Source organism: Opisthocomus hoazin, chromosome 2 (assembly GCF_030867145.1).
Source record: "Opisthocomus hoazin isolate bOpiHoa1 chromosome 2, bOpiHoa1.hap1, whole genome shotgun sequence".
NCBI classification, from domain to species: domain Eukaryota; kingdom Metazoa; phylum Chordata; class Aves; order Opisthocomiformes; family Opisthocomidae; genus Opisthocomus; species Opisthocomus hoazin.
The window spans coordinates 104,793,277-104,812,960 of NC_134415.1; the positions used below are offsets into that span (position 1 = coordinate 104,793,277).

The 19,684-nt window shown below is 45.0% G+C and overlaps 1 long non-coding RNA gene across 1 annotated transcript; it reads right to left on the reverse strand.

The window, feature by feature from the left end:
- Positions 1 to 3,334: 3,334 nt before the first annotated feature.
- LOC142358810 (uncharacterized) lies at positions 3,335 to 5,888 on the reverse strand. Its single transcript, XR_012761863.1, has 3 exons — positions 5,775 to 5,888; positions 5,054 to 5,621; positions 3,335 to 3,605 (listed from the first exon to the last, which is right to left on the reverse strand). It is a non-coding gene; the product is annotated as an uncharacterized LOC142358810 (long non-coding RNA).
- Positions 5,889 to 19,684: the final 13,796 nt, after the last annotated feature.

Sequence of the window (19,684 nt, forward strand, 5' to 3'; positions counted from 1 at the left end):
CCCTTTCCTTCGCCTCACGTCCACCTGCTGTCCACAGACGTTTCGGGAGAGGAGACTGTAACAGGCTGGTACAATAACCTGAGAAATGCAGGGTGTAGTTCAGCGAGGATGACCTGCAAAATTCCCATTCGCCAAAATCAAAGTGCACAACAGCGCCTGAGGACTGACAACATTTTTATCAGGACGCGGCTTCTCAGGCCCAGGGTGAATTTCTGGTCACCAGGAGAGAGCGTCATCCCCGCAGTCGCAGTGAAAAGGATGCTTGGCCTCAACGGGGGAGGACGTATGTCTTTTGTCTTCTCAGCTCTCACCAGGAACTCTGTTTGTATGTTCCAGATACATGATCTCACCAACAACCTATTTGAAAGTTTCTCTTTCTCAGTCTCCTCTGTCAGAGCTGTTCCAGTTTGAAAAAATAATGTAATATTTACCACCCTTGGAGACGGAGGGTGAATAGATTCGTTTTCTGCCCCCCCCAGCGCCCTAAATGCTGGTATCTCAGCTCAGGACCAGTTCTTGCAAGAACAATTTTTTCTTTCATCCCAGTGCAGCATGGATGCATTTTTGAAATTATTGAAGTTTGGCAGATGGGAAAAACAGTTCTTTCCCATATTGCTGGGAGAATGGTGCAGCCAGCGGCTTCCCGGCCCAGCTGCTGCTCTGAAGCTGTTACTCTGGTCGCTGCATACACTGGAGAGTTCAGCCAGTGAATTATAGCTTGCTATAATAAGAATGTTCTGCTTTCCATTAGATCAGACTTGCTGGAACAATAGCAAATGCACTGAAGCAGCCAATGCGGCTGTCAGTGACATTTCAGGGTCTCTTTGCTTCATTGCTGGTGTCGAACAAGCTCTGGCCAAAGGACACCTTGGTCACATTGTCAGAAGTAACAGATCAGCTCTTCGGAAGGAGAAACAGATGCGTCGGGCCAGGTGAACAGCAAAGCACTTAGACTCCAAAGGAATCTTAGCAAAAGCTGAAAAAAAAAGAAAGTGGAGATCATAAATCATGTATTAAAACTCAATGCAGAGCTCTCTTGTGGTGTTATGTGAGTGATAAATAACACCCTAAGCTGTTAGGAGCCGCTTGAATACTTCTTTATTAAACCACTATTTGAAACAAAAGATATGCCTGTCTCCTGGACTGACATTGTTGCAGGGAGTCACAGAAAAAAGACTGGTTCAGCCAGCAGAAGCAGAGCCAGAAGATACGTCAGTTTGGGTCACACTACCAGAAGCTGATCCATTCATACGAGAAATAAGTGTTCAAAGAATTCCCATATGATCATATCTCTTTGGAAGGGCAGGCCACTTAAAAAAGGCCAGATCATTCACGCAAGTCATGCCATTGAGCAGTTGCAGGCATTAGACACTGGGTAACCTGAGTGTTTTCATGTCTGCCACTGCTCCTTTGAAAACCAAGGGCAATTCAAGGTCAGGAACCATAAATTTAGGTATCTACACATGCACTGGATGTTAAACCTTCAGTTACAGCCAAAGGTGAAATGTCAGCCAACAAAGGCATATAAAGTGATTAAATCAGTCACCCGCAAGGTCCTACTTCAGGATGAACTGAGTTGCTCTTTCGGCTTTCCTGACTGTACTGGCTAGAGACAAGACTCACACATCAATGTCCAGCACAGGCTGAGCTCTGGGAGGGTGCTCTGTCTGGCCTCCCGCCATCCCAAAGGACGTGGGTTTCCCCTGTGTTGTAAGTGCCAGCCACATGTCTCAGGCTTCTGAAATACTTGAAATGGCACCAACGTTTAGGCAACTGAATCGAGCCACTGGTCTGCACTGAACCATTGATCCCCATAGTCAGAACACAGACAGCAAGCATATTTTTATACGTATCTACGTGAAGACACATTCATTTAAGGGCCCCTGCCTTGGACTGAATTCCACTCTCGATACTGCACATCTTCCTCTGTACTTGGAGATTTCAGCTTGAAGCTTTGCTTTGAGGCTGAGTTTTAACTGCAGAAGCTCACATGCTTTGTTTCATTCACCTGAAATGTTCAGCAACAGTTCACCTCCTTCAGCCTTAACAGGCTGCTGCAGAACAAACACATGTGCACGCAGGTAGCTCAGCATTTAGAGGCCGCTTTTGAACCTTCCTAATTCCAGCTTAACTGTGTTTTGCAACAAAGTCCCTGGAAGGCTGCCTATGGCCCTGCTTCACAGTACAGAGACAAGAAATAGCTGGGTAGTTACAGGTGAAGCAGGAATGAAAGTCTGTGAGAGGACCAGAGAAATCAGTAAAGTGAGGACAAACAATGGTCAGCACGGATAACCGAGGACATAACTGGCAGCAGTGAGAATGGAAAATGCTGGGGATGAGTTGTTAATTTACATCGTGACCTGAAGGTCTGGGCTTCCTCGGCAAGAGCGTGGCAACAAGGATGTCACATGTGCCATGTTTCCTTGTGGTGTCCCACCAGGAAGATGAAGATACCCAAAAAGAGGAAACATGGGCAACAGATAGCAGCCTTGCTGGAGATTCGCGGAGAGTGAAGCTTTTGAGGGTGAAATGAGGCCCTGGGACTCACTGTTTGTCATTCAGCATACAACCCCAACCCAAATTTTGGACAGCATCAGCTTGGGAGTGATTGTTCCGGTTCGTTTGTTTGGAAGCTTTTCTCCCAGCCTGCATTACTTGTTTTGTTTTTCCTGGAATGAAACACCAACAAAACTTGCCTGCCATCGGAACGGCTCTGCTGCTGAGTCACTGGCCCGCTCCATGGCTTTGAGCGGGCAACTGGCTCGCTCGCTTGCTCAGTTGTGCCTGCTGAAAAACAGGGTCATGAGTTACATCTTGCTGATAATGGAAAAGCGAACATGAATGGAATTGTTGCCAGAAGGTAAATTTCTAAATAAATACGCATTAACAAGTGATCCTAAGATGAGAACACGCTTGTGGGAGCAACGGCATTTTCACTAAGGCCAGTCCTGAACAATGCCCTGCCTTATGAAACGCTGAGAGTCACTGTGACAAAGCACAAATGGTTACCACGGTTATTAAGGTGGTGGTGACTCTTGCCTTCAGTGATTCTGCAGGGATTGGCAGAAGATGTGGCCCTTTCTGGGTTTTTGTTTCCTCCTGCTGTTGTTGTCCGTGGCTGCCCCTCCTGCAGGTACAGCTCGGCTCGATCCTGCTTCTCCACCTCCTTCCACAAACAACCAAGTGACTCAACTTAACCAGGCAGCTTCTTAGTGGGGAGTAGATTTTAGAGACATTTTCATAACAACTCCCAAAGCCCTTCATGTCAGAAGCAATACCACCAACATTCACACATTCAGGACAGAACCAGCATGGTAATATGTTCTCATTTATTTACTTGCACTACCATAAATTTTACAGACTTGGGTTTGTTGACAACAACTTTTACTGTGCACAACAAAGAAATGCTCTGACCCGAAGAACTTGGGCTGGGAGCCATCAGGTGGAAAGCAACGGGAAACAGAGGCAGTCAACCCGAGGCAGCAGACTCAGCAAAGCAACCGCTCAGCCATCGTCAGGACTTCAGCAGGCCTGAGGACTTTCAGAGAAAAGAATGAGGTGGCTTTGAGGTGTTCACAACAACTTTTTTTCAGAGAAGAGAGTGGCTGTGGGGAAAAACACCAAAAGTGCGTGTTTGAAAATTGTCAGGTTGGAAATGGAAATTTGCATCATAAGCTGATCAGAGACGGGGTTTGACCTCTAAATGCTGAAAGGGTTACTTTAGAAGTTGTTTTATCTGAGCAGTCACAGCATGCAGAGTAGTGGTGAGTTCATGGGAATAAGCAATTAATTCTGTGAGTGGTAAATCTGGTGAAGCCTTGTTTATTTTGAACTAGTGTCTTATTTTCTTACCCACCCAACACAATAATCCTGACAGCTTTCCTGACACTGAAGCTGTGCATGACTATCTCCTCACCTCAGCAGCACACTCATCTCCTTCTCACGTCCTCCGAATACCAGCTAGGTGAAGGGCAGGGTGAGCTCGCTCTGCTCAGGCTGGCAGCCTGATACCCATGGCCACTGGCCCTGCCACTGCTGGTGAGCGCACAATTCAGCTTTTGTCTCACTAAATTTCCTTTCTTATGTAGAGCTGGTCTTCGGAAGTCACGCAGAAAATTCCACTATTTCATGATTTTTCATCTCAGCTGATCATCCTAACTATGCAGTAAAGAGAGAAAGGCGCTCTTAGGCCATGATTCATCCTATCCTAAAATAGACATCTAAATCAGGTCACTTGAATCATGGTTAAAAGTGCCAACTGGGCTCCACTAACTGTAAGGACAACCTAAGGTGACTGTCTCAGATGAAGACATTGATACTAAAAGAGTCTAAACTTAGGTGAACTGCATCCTACTGTAATGCCTTTGAGCTGTGTGCCACACTGCTGCCCGATATTCAAGTGTGACAGTTGGTTTAAAAGTTATTGGAGTGGGACAGTGGATGGACATCGTGATCACCGAAGCCTTCCTTCATCTGGATGCTAGGCTGAAAAATCAGAAAGTACTGGGGGAGAGTGAGAAAATAAAAATATATTTGTGGATGTTTCCACAGAGGGAGATGCTACGTTCAATGAGTAAATCATTCCTTGTCACGCAGTCTGTTCTCAATTCCACACTTGTACATCAGATTTAAATATGTAAGGTCTGATCTCCCACCTAAGAAACTGCATAAAGCTGCACCCAATAGTTCCTGCATAAAATTCACAGCTGCTCATTAAAGCAGAGAATATATGGAAAAATATAGCAAATCTCAAATCAAGACAAATTTTTTTCTTTAAAAAAACAAATTCAGAAAATTACACTTAGCCCTTTAATAGCTTAAAAAAACTTCAGCTTCTATACAGCAGATTTTTCAGTCTTCAAGCCATTTTCTGCCACTTTTTGAGCTCTCTCCATCTGCTCAACAGCCCCTGTGTGCACGTGAGTGGTTAGAGCAAGGCACCCCAGTGCTGGTGTCACCACCATCTTCCCAGCAGTTAAAACCACTGCACATTGTTTGACAGCAAGTACCAACAAGCTGACTTGTTCTACACAGGTGAAGTTAGTTCACTTACCTTTTTGTCTTTTGTCAGCTTTTCCAGGAATTAACATATATTTTTCCAGTCATAGGTAAAGAAAGAAGGTGGTGAAAGAGAGAAGATGAAAGAGAAGCCACACAAGACATATGGGTTCCAACAAGGTGAGAATATTTAGTTGTTCCATGCTGGAAAACAGAAAGAACAGCCATAAACTTGTAAAGGACCTTGAAACTTTCTCCTGTGTGCCCCCTTCTGAGGACAGCTGGAGCTTCCACATGCCTCTCTTTCTCCAAGCCTGGAGCTAGCCTGCAAATTTCCCCCTCAGGGCTACCGTGCAGATGCACAAGTGCTGCACAGCTCTGAATTGGTTTCTCAACACAAAAAACAAGTTTCTTTTGTGCAACTTCATTGCAAAAAGGTGCCCTGAAACACACAGTTTTACCATAAATGCTCACCACTTACCTTGCAAGTCAAATCCCAGGACAGCTGGGGTGGGGGCATCTCGCAGTGTCTCCTACACACTGCTCCTTGTACGCAGCCCGGATCACCGCATGCCCATCTCCGCAATTTCGGCGACCGCTCAGTGCTCGTGCGTGCACCGTCCCTGCACGGGGGAAGTGAGGATCAGGAAGATTTCACCCAGACTGCCAAATTCCTGATGGAGTTGGGAGGTCCCAGCCCCCTCCAGGCTGGGCCATCTCATGTAACCTCACGCCGTGAGGAAGCACCAGCCCCCAGCGCCAGCAGAAGAGACCACCTTGCACCCTCCTGCCCAGTCCCCCGCCGAGGCAGCTCTCTCCATCCCCTCCAGCTCTGCCTCCCGCGGGCACACGTGTCCACACAGCTGGGTGGAAAACCACATCGCAATCCTGCGTGAGATTGCAGCTTGGTTTTTTTTTTTCCCTGTTGGCTGAGATTTCAGCCGGATCAGTTCCCAAGTCCTCTCTCGTTCAGACCAGGCTTGTGCAAACTCAAGGGAGAGGGTAGGAATGGGCACATGAGGGAGGCAGCGCTACATCTTTTAGCACTGATTCTGGCTATTGTCAGGTCAAACACGTGATTCCTACCCTTAAACCAACTTCTCAGCCCTAGCAGAGCCGTCCTTTTCAGCTTTTTCTTCAAATGCGGAGGGCACACGACTGCTGCTGTAACCAGGTCACGTGCGTCATACAGTTTGCAAATAGCAGCGGTTGTTTTCAGCTGGAATGCAAACTGAAAATGCCAGGAGAGGTGACTCTGGAAGTATTCACTTCAGAAAAGTCACCAGGCTTTTGAAAAGCCAAACGAAGCAGTCAGCTGCCCACATTGTGTGGGACCCCTCCCGGCATCCCACGGGACACACGGGCTGTTCTCTGGTGGGGCTGGCAGGCAGACGGAGAGCCGAAGCAGCTGGGCTGGCGGGCTGCTCCTCCGGATCCAAGCTTCTCACAAAGCCAGGGTTCTCGCACTTTCCGCCCTTCCAGCCCTGCTGCAGAAAGCCCGAGCTGCCAGTTCACGGGCAGCCAGCGCAGCAAGGCTGCGTCCTGCCCACCGCCCCAGCCAGCAGCCAGGCGACCTGCTGCCTTCCCTGGTCTGAAGCACTGGTCAGAACCTGCGTGCCTATGAAATGCCGCTTCCAATGAATCTGCAGTTTCCCGCAAAAGATCAACCTCCCAGCAAATTTCCCTGGCACCCGTTTCCCCAGAGCCCTGGCCCAGCTCACCCCTGACAGAGGGGTGAATGGGAGAGGGAAACCTTCAGTGATTCTGCAGCACCAGAGGGCCACAATGCCGAAGGAGCGTCTTCCAAATCCCAGGGAACTGGCCCACAGAAATCCAGTTCAGGTTGCTGGGTCCACTGAGAGTCGCAGAAAACTCTCATGTTGTGGCAGTTAAGATTGGACTATTAAGGCTTTCACGAAGTTTAAACAAAAAAGAAATAGTAAACATGAGTGCATTCCTTATATTGTGTTAGAAAGACATAGAGTTTAATAAAATGAAGACTTTCTCCCATGTCTTTGGTACCATTTCTTATTAGCCTGGTGAAAGAATGTCAGCTTTCTTCTGCTGGTGGCACGGCAGAGTTGTGCAATGACAGTCTGTCCCAGCGCCACCTGGCTCTAGGTATTTCATGCTCAGTATAATGTGCAAATATGAAGTTATTGGTTTGCTAGCAAGTTTGCTCATGTGAAACAGGGCCAGCAGAGGATGACTGGACAGAAATTACAGGGACCTTTCACATTATAGAAGGGCAGGTGGCATGCAAGCCGCACCAGAGTCTGAGACCAAGGACAGTCAGCAAATCTAGAATCACGTTACAAAGTATGTGTTCAAATTTAAATGAAATTCACCCTGAATTTTTATTTTAGGAGAGGAGAGGGCTGTTATTACACAAATAACAGTATATAGAGCTTTTTGCTCTTTAGGCTGTTCCTTTAATTCTGCTTCAAGTTGGGAGTGACTAAGCAACTTGACAAATTCTCATTCCCCGCTCTGCGAAATGAATTAGTAGATTTGGGCTGTATCAGACCACGACGCGCCTAAAAGGCACCTCCATGTGCGCTGCTCGTTGACGTGGGCACGAGAGACCCGGACAAGCCGATCTCTCCCCAAGAGGGTTCCCAGGGCAGCCTGGCCCTGGCTGGCGAACTCAGGGGTAATGATGCTGGTACACTGGGACCTCCCTGTGAGTACTTTGGAGGCTGCTGCCTCCTCTGCCTGTACACTCCCTTCTCCCCACAAACCAAAATGCACTCTGAAAAGAAAGTCACCTGAGTTTAACCCCTGAAACTGTTTTTGTCCTGAAACTATTGTGCAAGCCGTGCTCCCTGGAAGTTCCAAAATCCTGTTTACATCTGCATTTTCCACTTGAAGTTTTTTGAAATAATTTACTGTGCAGAGGATTAAAATAAACCAACTCACTAGCCAGAAGAGAAAATATCGGTTGTCATAATTATCCCTTTTTCTGTTTTAGACTGTTTCCTACCACTCTTTGTAGAAAAGTGGCAATGCTGCTGGCAAATTTGATCTACCGATCCAAATGAGGAATTAAAGTCGTTTAGGAAGAAGAGGTGCCATGTGGAAAACAAAGAGGTTAAAAATAGTTAAGGCTAAAGGTATTAATTTACTCCTGTTCCAGAAGATTGCCCTTTGGACTCTCCTGAAGATAATACATTAACATTAGGATGAAATGTTGGCATGCTGTCCAAACTTATCATCTGATATTGAATGACAAGCTACAGATGCTGAGTCACTGATCTTTTTTATTAGCTCAGAAAAATAACATTTCCTCCCCGAAAAAGTCCGTATCTTTCCGGCTTCATTTAGTGATATGTCAGCAGGAAAACAAAATGAACTGATAAAAAGCATCTGCTCATTTGTTTTCTTAAAGAATTTTTGATCCTTTTAGATGATTCCAAGTAGCATCATATTGGGCCTCTGGCTACCAAGGAACTGGAGACCCGATTTTCATAGCACTGCTGCCACGTAGTGATGTAGCTTACCATGATAAACACGCCATATTGATTATAAATGACCATAGTATGTCCAAACAGCAACTACAAAGAAACGCCTCCACAAATTTTAATTGTTTTCAAGTCCAAGCAGTCTGAAATGGAAGCAGAAAGCTGAGATTTTAGGGGAGCACAAGAACAGCTATTTGGTTCGGATGGAATTAGTCAGGTTGCTGGAAGTAACGGGGAACATGGTCAGTAAAAAGACAGCAGCTTATGGGATGGCTATGAAATAGTGGTGTTAAACTTTCAGAAGCAAGGTCCTGCTGGTGGGTGAGTAATTAAAGCACAGCTTGATCTAGGAGAGCTGCTTTATTTGGTCAGTGCTTGGTGGAAAATAACTAAATATTTCTGTGGATTTTTGGCAATTACAATTACTTTTAGTCCTATCCCCACAAATAACAATGTTTGATTTCAAAGTTGCAGCTGCTACCTGTAGGTCTCTTAGTATTTCAAAAGGACGAGAATATTTAAAATAGACCACATCCTTAGCACGGTCAAGCAAACAACTCCCTGTCATCTAGGACAGCTGCTGTCTTCTGATTCCTCTCTCAGGTTTAATTCTAGTTTGGATTCTGCTACTGATCGGCTCTGTGGGTCTTGGAGAGGTCGGTGTGCAAGTGGGACAAGTTATCAAATGCAGAAATCGGAGACACAGAAACTTGCTCTCTTCACAAAAACAAGTATAATATGCTATTGAATAGCAGCTGTTATCTTTATTTTACAGTGGGGAAAATGAAGTGATATGCCTTAAAGAAAAAGGACATTTCAATGATGAAAAAATAGATGGGCAGTTCTGTGTTCAGATCATCTCAACTTCTTCTGCAGCCGGGAATAAACAGGTTTCTTTCACCAGCCTATGATGTGTGAAAGGCAGTGGGAACACAAGCGTCTCAGCGTCCTTTTGGGACTGACTCCCTGGGGTGGACAGCCTGTCTCTTAGTGCACAAGTTCAATTGGCAGAGCTCAGTGCTGTGAATTGAAAATGTCTGACTTGCTGATGAATGCGTAAGCATCCGCATGCGTGGTGCACACATAGGAGGTCTGCATTTTCACCTTCGCTCCTGTAAACCTCGGAGGTTATTCACACATGCACACCCAGAAAACATCGACCTGCACTGAAAGGAAATTATCAATGCAAAGTCAGTCCCTCTTCTGTCATGAAATGCCAGAATTAAGCTTGCCTTTAATGTGGCACCCTGTTGTATATATTATGATAACAGCTTTTCAATGATACCACTGCATTACGTTCCTTTCAATAGATCCCTGTACACAGATTCAGTACACAGAAACAGCAGAAATTTCTTAATGAGAATCCAGGCAGGATTATTTATTAGCACTGTCCTTCTGCCCCGTTTTATTTACTGAACTCATTCCCACTACAGCTCTGAATAAAATACTAAAAATGTAGTATTTATGTCATTATTCTGAAAGTTCAGCTCCGCTTCAGCTGAGTGCTAAGCTCAGTAGTCCCAGATAGGAAACTAAAAAATGAAGACTAAGGAAGCTGCGAGATCAGGTCTTGCCTCCCCCGGGCTGTGTGACACAGCCATGTCCAGCTGCATTCGCTGGTCCTGCTCTCCTTTCAAGTTCCCCACTCAAAGGCCCTAAAAGCCTTCCACGTTCTGCAGCAAACACAGCAGAGATCTTTTTGGGGAACAGCACGTTTCAGCCCAACCCCAGAAAACATCCATCTTTTCCTCTCGCTGGGCACAGTTATACCAGTGTGCTCAGGCTGCCGCTTTTCTGACTCACTGACTGTAGGACATGTTTGCACAGTACAGAAAAATACCTGAAGGTGTCACAGGGAAATGTAAAGTTGAAAACCTGAAATTCCCTCTGTTCTGTCCCAGAATTGACCACCATATCCAATGCCTACATGCATGCACACAGAAGAATGGCCTCCTCTCTTGGAAGGATCCTGAAGGTGGACCGACTGACCAGAACTCACAGCATAAGGCAAAGCATCCATTCCTCCTGCTTCCCAGGAGACAGTGTGAGGGCTGCAGTTGTGGCACCAGGAGCGCTAGGCTGAGAGCTGCCTGTAAGGCAGTGGCAGCTGCAATATGGAAGCCTCCTTCTTCAGACTGCTGAGAGGTCCAATACACTACGGCAAAGTACAAAGCAACACAGATACCCTGTTTCTGAAAAGGGGCTTAAGTGGAAACCCGCAACCCATTTAAAGGGTTCAGAGCAGAATCTGTCCAGGAAAACCAGCAAGTGTGCTCTCTGTGTGGGGTAGTCTTTCATCCATGACTTCTTAACATACCAGCTCTAGGGGATCTTCAAGAAGGGTGAAGGTTTCCATTTGTAGATGCCCTCCTCAGTTCTCTAGGATATCCCACCCAGCCTCCGGCCACCAATGCAGAGGGCAGGGGCGTCCAATAGGTCCTATGTTGCATCCGCAGCACTGTGTGGATGTCTTGGCTACCCTTAGTAGCTTATGCCCAGGCATCTGCCTTGCACCCCATCAAACATTTCACTGAGGTTGTCAGTGTTTTGGCACGCGTAGCCCATGCGCTGCCATACACCCGATGCTCCCACATACCTGCCAACTGCACCTGCCTGTCCAAAGCAGGGTGCCAAAGGCAACAGTGACTCATTACCGTGTTTACCCCAAGACGCTGTTGCGTGAGGAACACAGGTTGTTCTTGCTGTGTTTTGTTTTGATGGGGCTGAAGTGATACTTCCCACAGAGCTTAGAAAGTGAAAAAGAAAGCCTTAGATTACCTTGCAAGGGAAGACAGCTTGGGAGGTGCCTTTTCTTTTAAACTAACCTCAGCAGAAGAATGAGGAAACAGTCAGGTAAGTGTTAAAATGAATGATGAATCCACACATCAGATAACTGATCCAGTTTTGAAATAATATCGTATGTTATTCTTTTAGATTGAAAAACAGGACTGTTCAAAACTTACAAGATTAAAACTGCTCCAACTGCAGCCAATGGAAATATTGTCTTTGACTTCAACAGAAACAGAAAATGTCTAAGTTAATCTGCAAAAACTTTGAACGCTGGAGTGATTACTAGCTGCTCCAAGCTTTCCTCCTTTTGCTCCAATTCAATCATGTCCAATCTTTCATGGGTGTCATGGTTTAACCCCAACCAGCAACTAAGCACCAGACAGCTGCTCACTCACTCCCCCACTCTCCCAACATGGGATGGGGAGAAGAATGGGAAAAAGTAAAAACTCGTGGGTTGAGATAAAGGCAGTTTAACAGGAAAGCAAAGGAAGTGATAACAATAATAGCAACAATAATATATATACCAAACAAGTCACGCACAAATGCAGTTGCTCACCACCTGATGACCGATACCCAGTCCCTCCCTGAGGACCGAGCGCTGCCGCCCAGCCAACTCCCCCAGCTGATATACTGAGCATATGGTATATGGTATCATATGGTATGGAATATCCCTTTGGCCAGTTTGGGTCAGCTGTCCCAGCTGCGTCCCCTTCCAGCTTCCTGTGCACCTTGCAGGCCAGGCCAGTGTGAGAAGCTGAAAAATCCTTCACTGCCTAGCAACACTAAAAACATGAGTATATTATCAACATTATTTTCATCCCAAATCCAAAACACAGCACTACACCAGCTACCAGAAAGAAAATTAACTCTATCCTACCCAAAACCAGGACAATGGGCAGGACATTTCATTATCATTTATTTATTTGCTGTCCAGCATTGTAGTTTCTCTACAGATTTTTGAAAGAAAGACGAAAAGTTGATCTGTTTCCAGAATCTATGACAGAAAAAAAAACTGCTAAACAAACAAACAAACAAAAAATGGAGAAAGAAAGCCTACTTATGTCCTACGGAGAAGGCAAGAGAAATTGGAGGGAGATGAGAAATGAGAATCATAGAAGGATAGAATCATTAAGGTTGGAAAAGACCTCTAAGATCATCAAGTCCAACCATCAACCCATCACCACCATGCCTACTAAAATGAGCTTACAAAATATGCAGATCTTGCTGACCATCTTCCCTTAGAGCAAAGCCTTGTTGCTGCTGTCTCTGTGGATAATCTGTCACCATCAGCTTTATCCACATATACTTACTCTGTGAAAGACAAATCCATAATGGCAAATAAAAATAACATGTATATGCAGGATGGTGCTGAAGGTGGACTGTGCATGAACAGAACTTGATTTTTTGTTATTCAGAGATAGTGGCACATTACCACACAGTAGATTTACCAGCCTGACAGTACTTTGAAGATCTTGTTTCCTTTTCATCCTCTTCCTTTCCCTAGACCCACACCCAGTCACAAAAACCTATCCCATCCTTTGCATCAGCTTTGGTGCACTTCAGTCTTGTTCACAGTTTGAGTCAACTGCATATGCCACCACAAAACGATTCACTTTTTTTCCTGGTTTAATATTCTTGTTGATTTCAGTAAAGTGAATTGGCTCAGTGCAGGGTCAGAAAACACAAGCCAGTGCATGTGAGGGGAGGAGGGCCAAGGCAGGAGGAGAGCAGGGAAAAGGGCACAGAGCATCTTCCTTTACGTGGAAATGGGCTGTTAGACCATCTCAAGCCCAAACGTGTAATTTCACTCGTGGCAGCTTTGCTGCAGACACTTTAATTCTTTGTTATGTGCCCTGTAGACTTGTCTTAACAGCCATCTGCAGCCTGTCAGTAATTATATACCGTGGCTCAAATGATTGAGCAATAATGTGATATAGGGTAAACATAAAGAACTCCAAGAGAAAACTGTCTTGGAGACCAGATATTAAATGTGTTTAGAGGCCTAAAACATAGAGTAGCATCTACTGAGGTGTTTCCAAAGCATTTAGCTATTCCTTGAGAGCTGTGCACGTCTTTCTAGTTGCAGCGTCTTTGTCTTCGAGGACCTGGCCCTCACCTTCACACAACCTCCTTGGCCATTTAGGACCATGTCTTCCTTTCTACAACATATTCTGAGAAACACGTATGGTAACAACACCAAACACCCTGCAGCCCATGGTCCAGTGGCTACTTCTTCTAACAGTGGTGTTTAGAGTGTGTGGGAGCGGTAATGAGACAGCAGCCAGCAGAGCTGTTCCCTCATACAACATGGTTTCTCACAGGGAGAAAGCAGAGCTATTGACCCCTTATGCCACCCATTTTTCAGGACCTGAGGATCTATCCAGGAATACAAGCTGCCAAAGAAAGATACAAGCAGGACCTAAAATTATTTGAATACCTGAACCACTCAATGGAAGGCCAACGTTTCCTTTTTTTGATCTAGTTGCTCTATTTGCAAATAGGCATTTCGGCTTCATTCGTATTTGCTGAGCTAGCTAAGAGCATGTTCTGCTGTTGAGATGCCTGGAACATGCTTAGGCTTATTAACAAATTTAATCTTCTGTTACATACAGTAATAAACAGGTTTCTACTTGGGATTTTGAACAACTATTTCAGGATTTAGTTAAAGCCTTTTCCTTGGTGGAGTGCCACAAAATTATAGAGCTCTTATGAAAAGGAAGATTAGAGCAGACTGGTAGAACTGGAGTCATGAGAAATTTGAGAAGAACAAAGGTTCTCACGGGATGATCCATATGACCAAAACCTGCACACGCTAAGAGGCTGTAAGGTACCTTAACTCCCATACCAAAGCCCAAGAAGGAAATAGCTAGTATTAGACTGAATTATTTTGAGCATGGGGTCTTTTTGGCTGTATCTGCTGTTCTTCCTTCTAGCTCTGCTGCTACACGTCTGGAACAGCCTGTGCTGAGCCAACCCTCTCTCTCTGCCCCTTTGCTCCGCGCATGGACCCGTGTGGGGCACGAACCCCGCCAGCAATGCTGCCTTGGCACTGCTACTCTACCGTCCTAGCTTTGAAAAGAACTGGCTGGCAGCAGCTAATCCCACGGGCAAAACCCGGGAATCCTGGTGTCAGCACCGCGGAGCGTGGGAGCGCTGCGGGTCTGGCAGGTGGACAGTTGCTTATTTAAACAACGGTGCAAAGTACAGTTCTTGTGATAAAACATTACAGTACTTTACAGGTTATCTGGGGCAAGGGTTACATTTCCCCTAGTCTTATCTTGGTGCCTGGTGCATTCTTTGGCAGAAATGGGGATTTGGACAAAGATTAAAGAAGATACGGATGTGAACAACAGGGTTGCCACATGGAGGCTGTATTACTGTTACTGGCAGCATTAGCAAGGGTTAGAAATGTGAGGCAAGGCATATAATAATTTACAGGCATAGGAGAGAAACCAGGCAGATATTTTCTATAAACCTCAAACACTGGAACCGTGGAGCCTTGGGGGATTTAGTAATGCAAAGCACGGTTTGAGTTCCAACTGTTACCTCACCTGCTCAGCTTTAACTATTTCTTCAGACTTGAGGTAAATATCTTGCTGAACGCCACACAAAATCCATTTACGTATTACAGAGCCTGAGCTGAAACGGGGCATATAAAAAACTGAAATGTGTACCTTGCCCAACGCAAGGTTATAAACACAGATTATATAAAGGTGTGGGACTGTTTTAAAAGCTTTTTGCATATCTTCATTATTTTATGATCATGGCCTTAGTTTTAGCTGTTCAGTGGCCAGAAGAATACGGTTTGTCAGCCTTGCCAAGGCAACCAGTCTGAGGAGGGGCGAGCACACAGTACATGCTTCATCTACGCGCTCCTCCAACCTTCTGCACAGAGAGATCAGTAGGTCACCAGCCCTCTCCGAGTCCCACGTCAGGGGTTTGCCAGCGAATGCACAGCTTTGAGCAATGGGTCCCTCGGTAGCCTGGACCTTTTCAACAGTCCTCTTTGACCCAGTGCTCTCCTCTGCACTTCCCAGTCACTGGTGTGTCTGTCTTAAACTCCTTTCTCAGTTACAGCCCACCAAGGACACAGTTTCATGAGCGCTTCAAGGCTGGCATAGGGCAGGGATGTCACTAACCAGCTCCTGGCTCCTGCTAGCTATGCCGATGCAAGCAGAGGGGACAGGACGAGGAACCACGTCTGCCGAACCGCCACCCAGTTCACTGCCGGGGGGTCCCTGCTGGAAGGGTGTCCCAGCAGGGAGGGAAGCGGCGTGCCCTGCCTCCGAGAGCCCTGCGTCCCGTGGGCAGCCTCTCCTCGCCGGCAGGCTTGTCACCCGCCGACGCCAGCGGCTGCTGCGCGCTGTTGCTGCTCTCTGCTGCACAGTAATTTTGCGAAAAACTGAGTCTCTTACTCCGAGACAGCTGGATCGACCCCTGGAGATGGGGACCTACAGTTAAGGTAAGCAATAATTACACTAAGTACTTAAATTAAGCACCCTGGATCCCACCCAAAGCGGCTCGCCGTCCCCGCTCCTCAGCTTGTCTATCTGTACGCTAGACCACTTGCCAGTTCCTCAGAGGTGCTACAAATAACACCAACGCATTAGGAAGTGCCATAACTCTAAGCACTAGGCCAGCTTTTAAAATTGTATCAATTAGTCCCCTTGGAGAAATTTCACAAAAGGCATTTTCAGTATCTTCTGTTCAACTGCTCTTTGAAATGGGGTCTTCAAAACTAACGTCCCTCTGGAAGAGAGATGCCGAGAGGTACTTGTCCGGTGGAAACACCCTGGAAGGATGAATGGTGACAAGTTACCTACAAAGACTGTGCTATAACAAATACTGAGTTTCTCTCTCAGTGTTCCCCTTTTTCAAGGTTTCTTCTTGCTGTTTTGATTTTGCACTGATCTCTGTCTAAAACCCTTAGAAAATCACTAAACAACAAATCTCATCAAAGAGACATGGAGAATGCATTTCCAATATTTTTAGCTTTTCAGTAGAACTTTATACTCCATACAAAGTAGATTAGACACAATACACAATATGAAGTAGATGAGATGAAAATACTTTGTAATTAAAGATTTGGAGATAAACTGGCAACTGAGGAGGGTGTAATTGATCTCTGGACACTATTCAGTGTGTGATTACTAGTGGGCTATTTTCTCCACTCCTGCTACTTAACGTATCCTGTTTTTCCACTATATTCCTGAGAAAAATAACCAACTTAGGTATAATATTATATCTGAAAATAGATCAGTCCCCACTAGCTATCAACAGCCAGAGGAACTAAGGTATGGCACTCAACAGAAATTTGAGAGTTTAGAAACTTTTCCAGAGTTTTCTAATGGCCATAGCTAAGTAGCACTATTATGTAAAAGCCTGTAAGCTATTATTTTTCTTGCCATGTGAAGAGTGGGTTAGTCTTCAAGGCAATCGATGTCCTAGTTATTAGAAAAATACCAAAGGATATTTGCTGACTGCCTCAGTCTTTCTAACTAGATGCAGTTCTTAGCACTTTGGACAAAAATCAATAGAAGAAAATTTATGTGTAATCTTTTTGTGACCAGCCCTGCTTCAAATTGACAAACAGATTAAGTGTTCAAATCAGATAATTTCTTGAGACTGTGGACTTACTTAGGGGCTTGGAAAGCTTTCACTATAGTTTTCAAAAAATTCTTGTCTTGTCAAATCCTACACTGCTATCTCATTTTCTTCTTGAAGGTTAGGTTGTTTCCTGTTCCTGTCTTTATCTAAGGTATGAACACCTGTATGTACGGCCATTTAAAATGCAAGAGGATTATTCCCATTTGGTTCATTGTTACATGACCAAAAGCCTACAGCATGAGCGATCTTGTAAATACCGACGACTCCCACCAGGAATCAATCCACCATAACTTACACCACAATAACAATACTGAATGATGAAAGGAGACAGAACTGCAACACACAAAAAGCTGCCAGGCAACGAAAAAATACACAAAGGGCAGAAAAAACAGATTCTGTCTTGGGAAATCTGTGGTATTTCCAGCTTTGCAGATCGAATACTGTGGTGGTTCAGTACCTGAGCTGGACCTGAGCTGAATGCATGTGGGTGCAGAAGAACCGGAGATCTGTGTTAGGCATTCACATACATACCAGATGTCTACTGTCTCTGGCAGGGAGGCTTCACTACGTGAGGACACATCAAACTGCTCCCAGGATGGGAAAAGCCTGTGGCTCCAGGTTGCTGCCTGGCAGAGGAACGTGCCTCCAGGGGGGACCATTCTGCCCAGGTGTTCTGCCATGGCCCAGCCCAAGGCAGGAGAGCAGCACGGTGCTACGGCCACTTTGCCACTTTGCCCCTCGGTGGCCTGGGTGTACCTGGCACGGGAGTTCACAGGCTCTGCTTTTATTTCCCAGCCTGGAAAACACTTAAGGATGAAAACCGGTATTAAAACCAAGGTAAATGCTGCTACTAATGCATCTTACTTAGGAATTCTGCTTTTTTACACTACGGATCAGTATTTTAGTCTTAGCTGCTAAACTTCTCTGTATAAAATAAATATGCTACAGTGTGAGTACGGCAGGAAAGACAAGGCCATTGCTAGAGAGAAAAATATGATGTATTTATTCTACTTTTCAACTAACTTGTGAATATTCCAACTAATATTCAACTAATATTCGGGGGTTTGTGCACTGTTTTCAGGAGAAGTTAATCATGAAGTTAGGACTTCTTGGTGTATCCTCTTTCCATGTAAAAAAAGTGCACAGACCTACACTCCTGCCTGGGGTGGGAATCCAGATAATCCAGGAATTCAGTCTCTGATACACTGACACATGACCAAATTCAGCCTTTTGTAAAGCTTAGTTGTCAACAAAGCCTTTGGAAGGAGGTTGCACACAGCCCCTGTTTCAGGTCGTGCCTCTATTGTTTCTCCTATATTACGCCTAAAAAGAAATTTTGCTGTTTATGATATTGATGATGAATTAAACAACATGTTAAAGAAAACAACTTGGCATGCAGAGAGGATGAGAAGATAGTCAGTCTTCTGCTTTGTTATTGAGCAGCTGGCATTCTTTTATCTTACACAGTTATTATTTACTAAGAAAAAAACAATGAGGTCAGCCTGTGGAAAACAGTATGAAGACAGTTCTCCAGTATAGACTCTCCAGCTTAGAAGATGCTGGAAAGAAGATAAACTGGGAAATAATTTGGAAGCTCTTACTTTCTTTAAAGGTGCTTTATATCTTGCAGGCACCACAAAAGAAGAGCCTCCTTCAAGAGATTAGGACACCGAGACAGCTAGGTGAGGAGGTGGTAGGAGAGGGCAACTCCAAGGGAAAAGGTGAAGATGCAATGGGTGTCAGTCACCACGCTTGGCTGCTCTGAGAGGCAGCAGCTCAGCATTTTGCACACAGAATAACTCAGGTTCTTTGCAAAAGGAATATGCTGATACAGACCAAAGTGATGAAAAAATGTGATTTTCACTTCTGACATAAACGTATGAAACTTTATAGACTGAAATGCACAATTCAATCTTGAAACAAAAAACTCAAACCCTCAAAACCAATTGTATGAATGAGAAATCCCACGAAAAACCCTAGAAGCTCACCACTCAGTCTCGTGACAGAATTCAGTCCTACTGCAGTTGTTTCCACGCATCAGGTGAGAGCGAGAAAAAGAAGCTTTAAAGCAACACTGAGAAGTCACAACAGCGTCTTTCATACACTAATTGAGAAGTTACCTTGGAGAGGAATCAGCATTATAACTTTGACTGGAGTAAGTCTGTTAGTCATCTTCCTCGCTGCAGAGCAGGAGGACCTTCACTTGAAGATCCTTCAGACGATCCTTCACTTGAATCTTTTCAGTTCTGTGACTCCCTTCTCCCCCCAAATAGATTATTAAATCCAAGTTACTAGTTGGCAAGACTTTCTGCATCAAGAAATCATTGCCTGAGCACAGATCTCTCCAGTGCCTGAGGAAATGCCTAGAGGCCTCCTCGCTCAAAGGGAGGAAGTTACACATCTGCTGCTCACCCGAGTCAATTATACTGGACACAGGCACACATCATAAATTACTGACCTGGAAGCACAAAAATTTGATCAAAAAAAGGACAATGATCTTTTTTCCTACCAAACATACCATTCCAAAACTTTGAAAGTAGATTGTTCCATCTGAAGTCTTTTCATTTTATTCAGAGAATAATACAATATTCAGCAATGTCAACTTGACAATCACCTCGAACAATGCTGCTTTAAAAATTTTTGCAGATGATTCATAAAGAAAAACAAACCTTTCTTTCTTCCCTGTAATCACAGCCTCATCACAAGACATCCACTTTTTACTTATTACTTCTAATGACAGCCAGTGAAAGAAAGGATTCTGTAGGAGTGGTCTCACCCAAGAGTCTACACATCTTTCATCTCTCCCAGCAGGCATGTTCTCGAAGTGC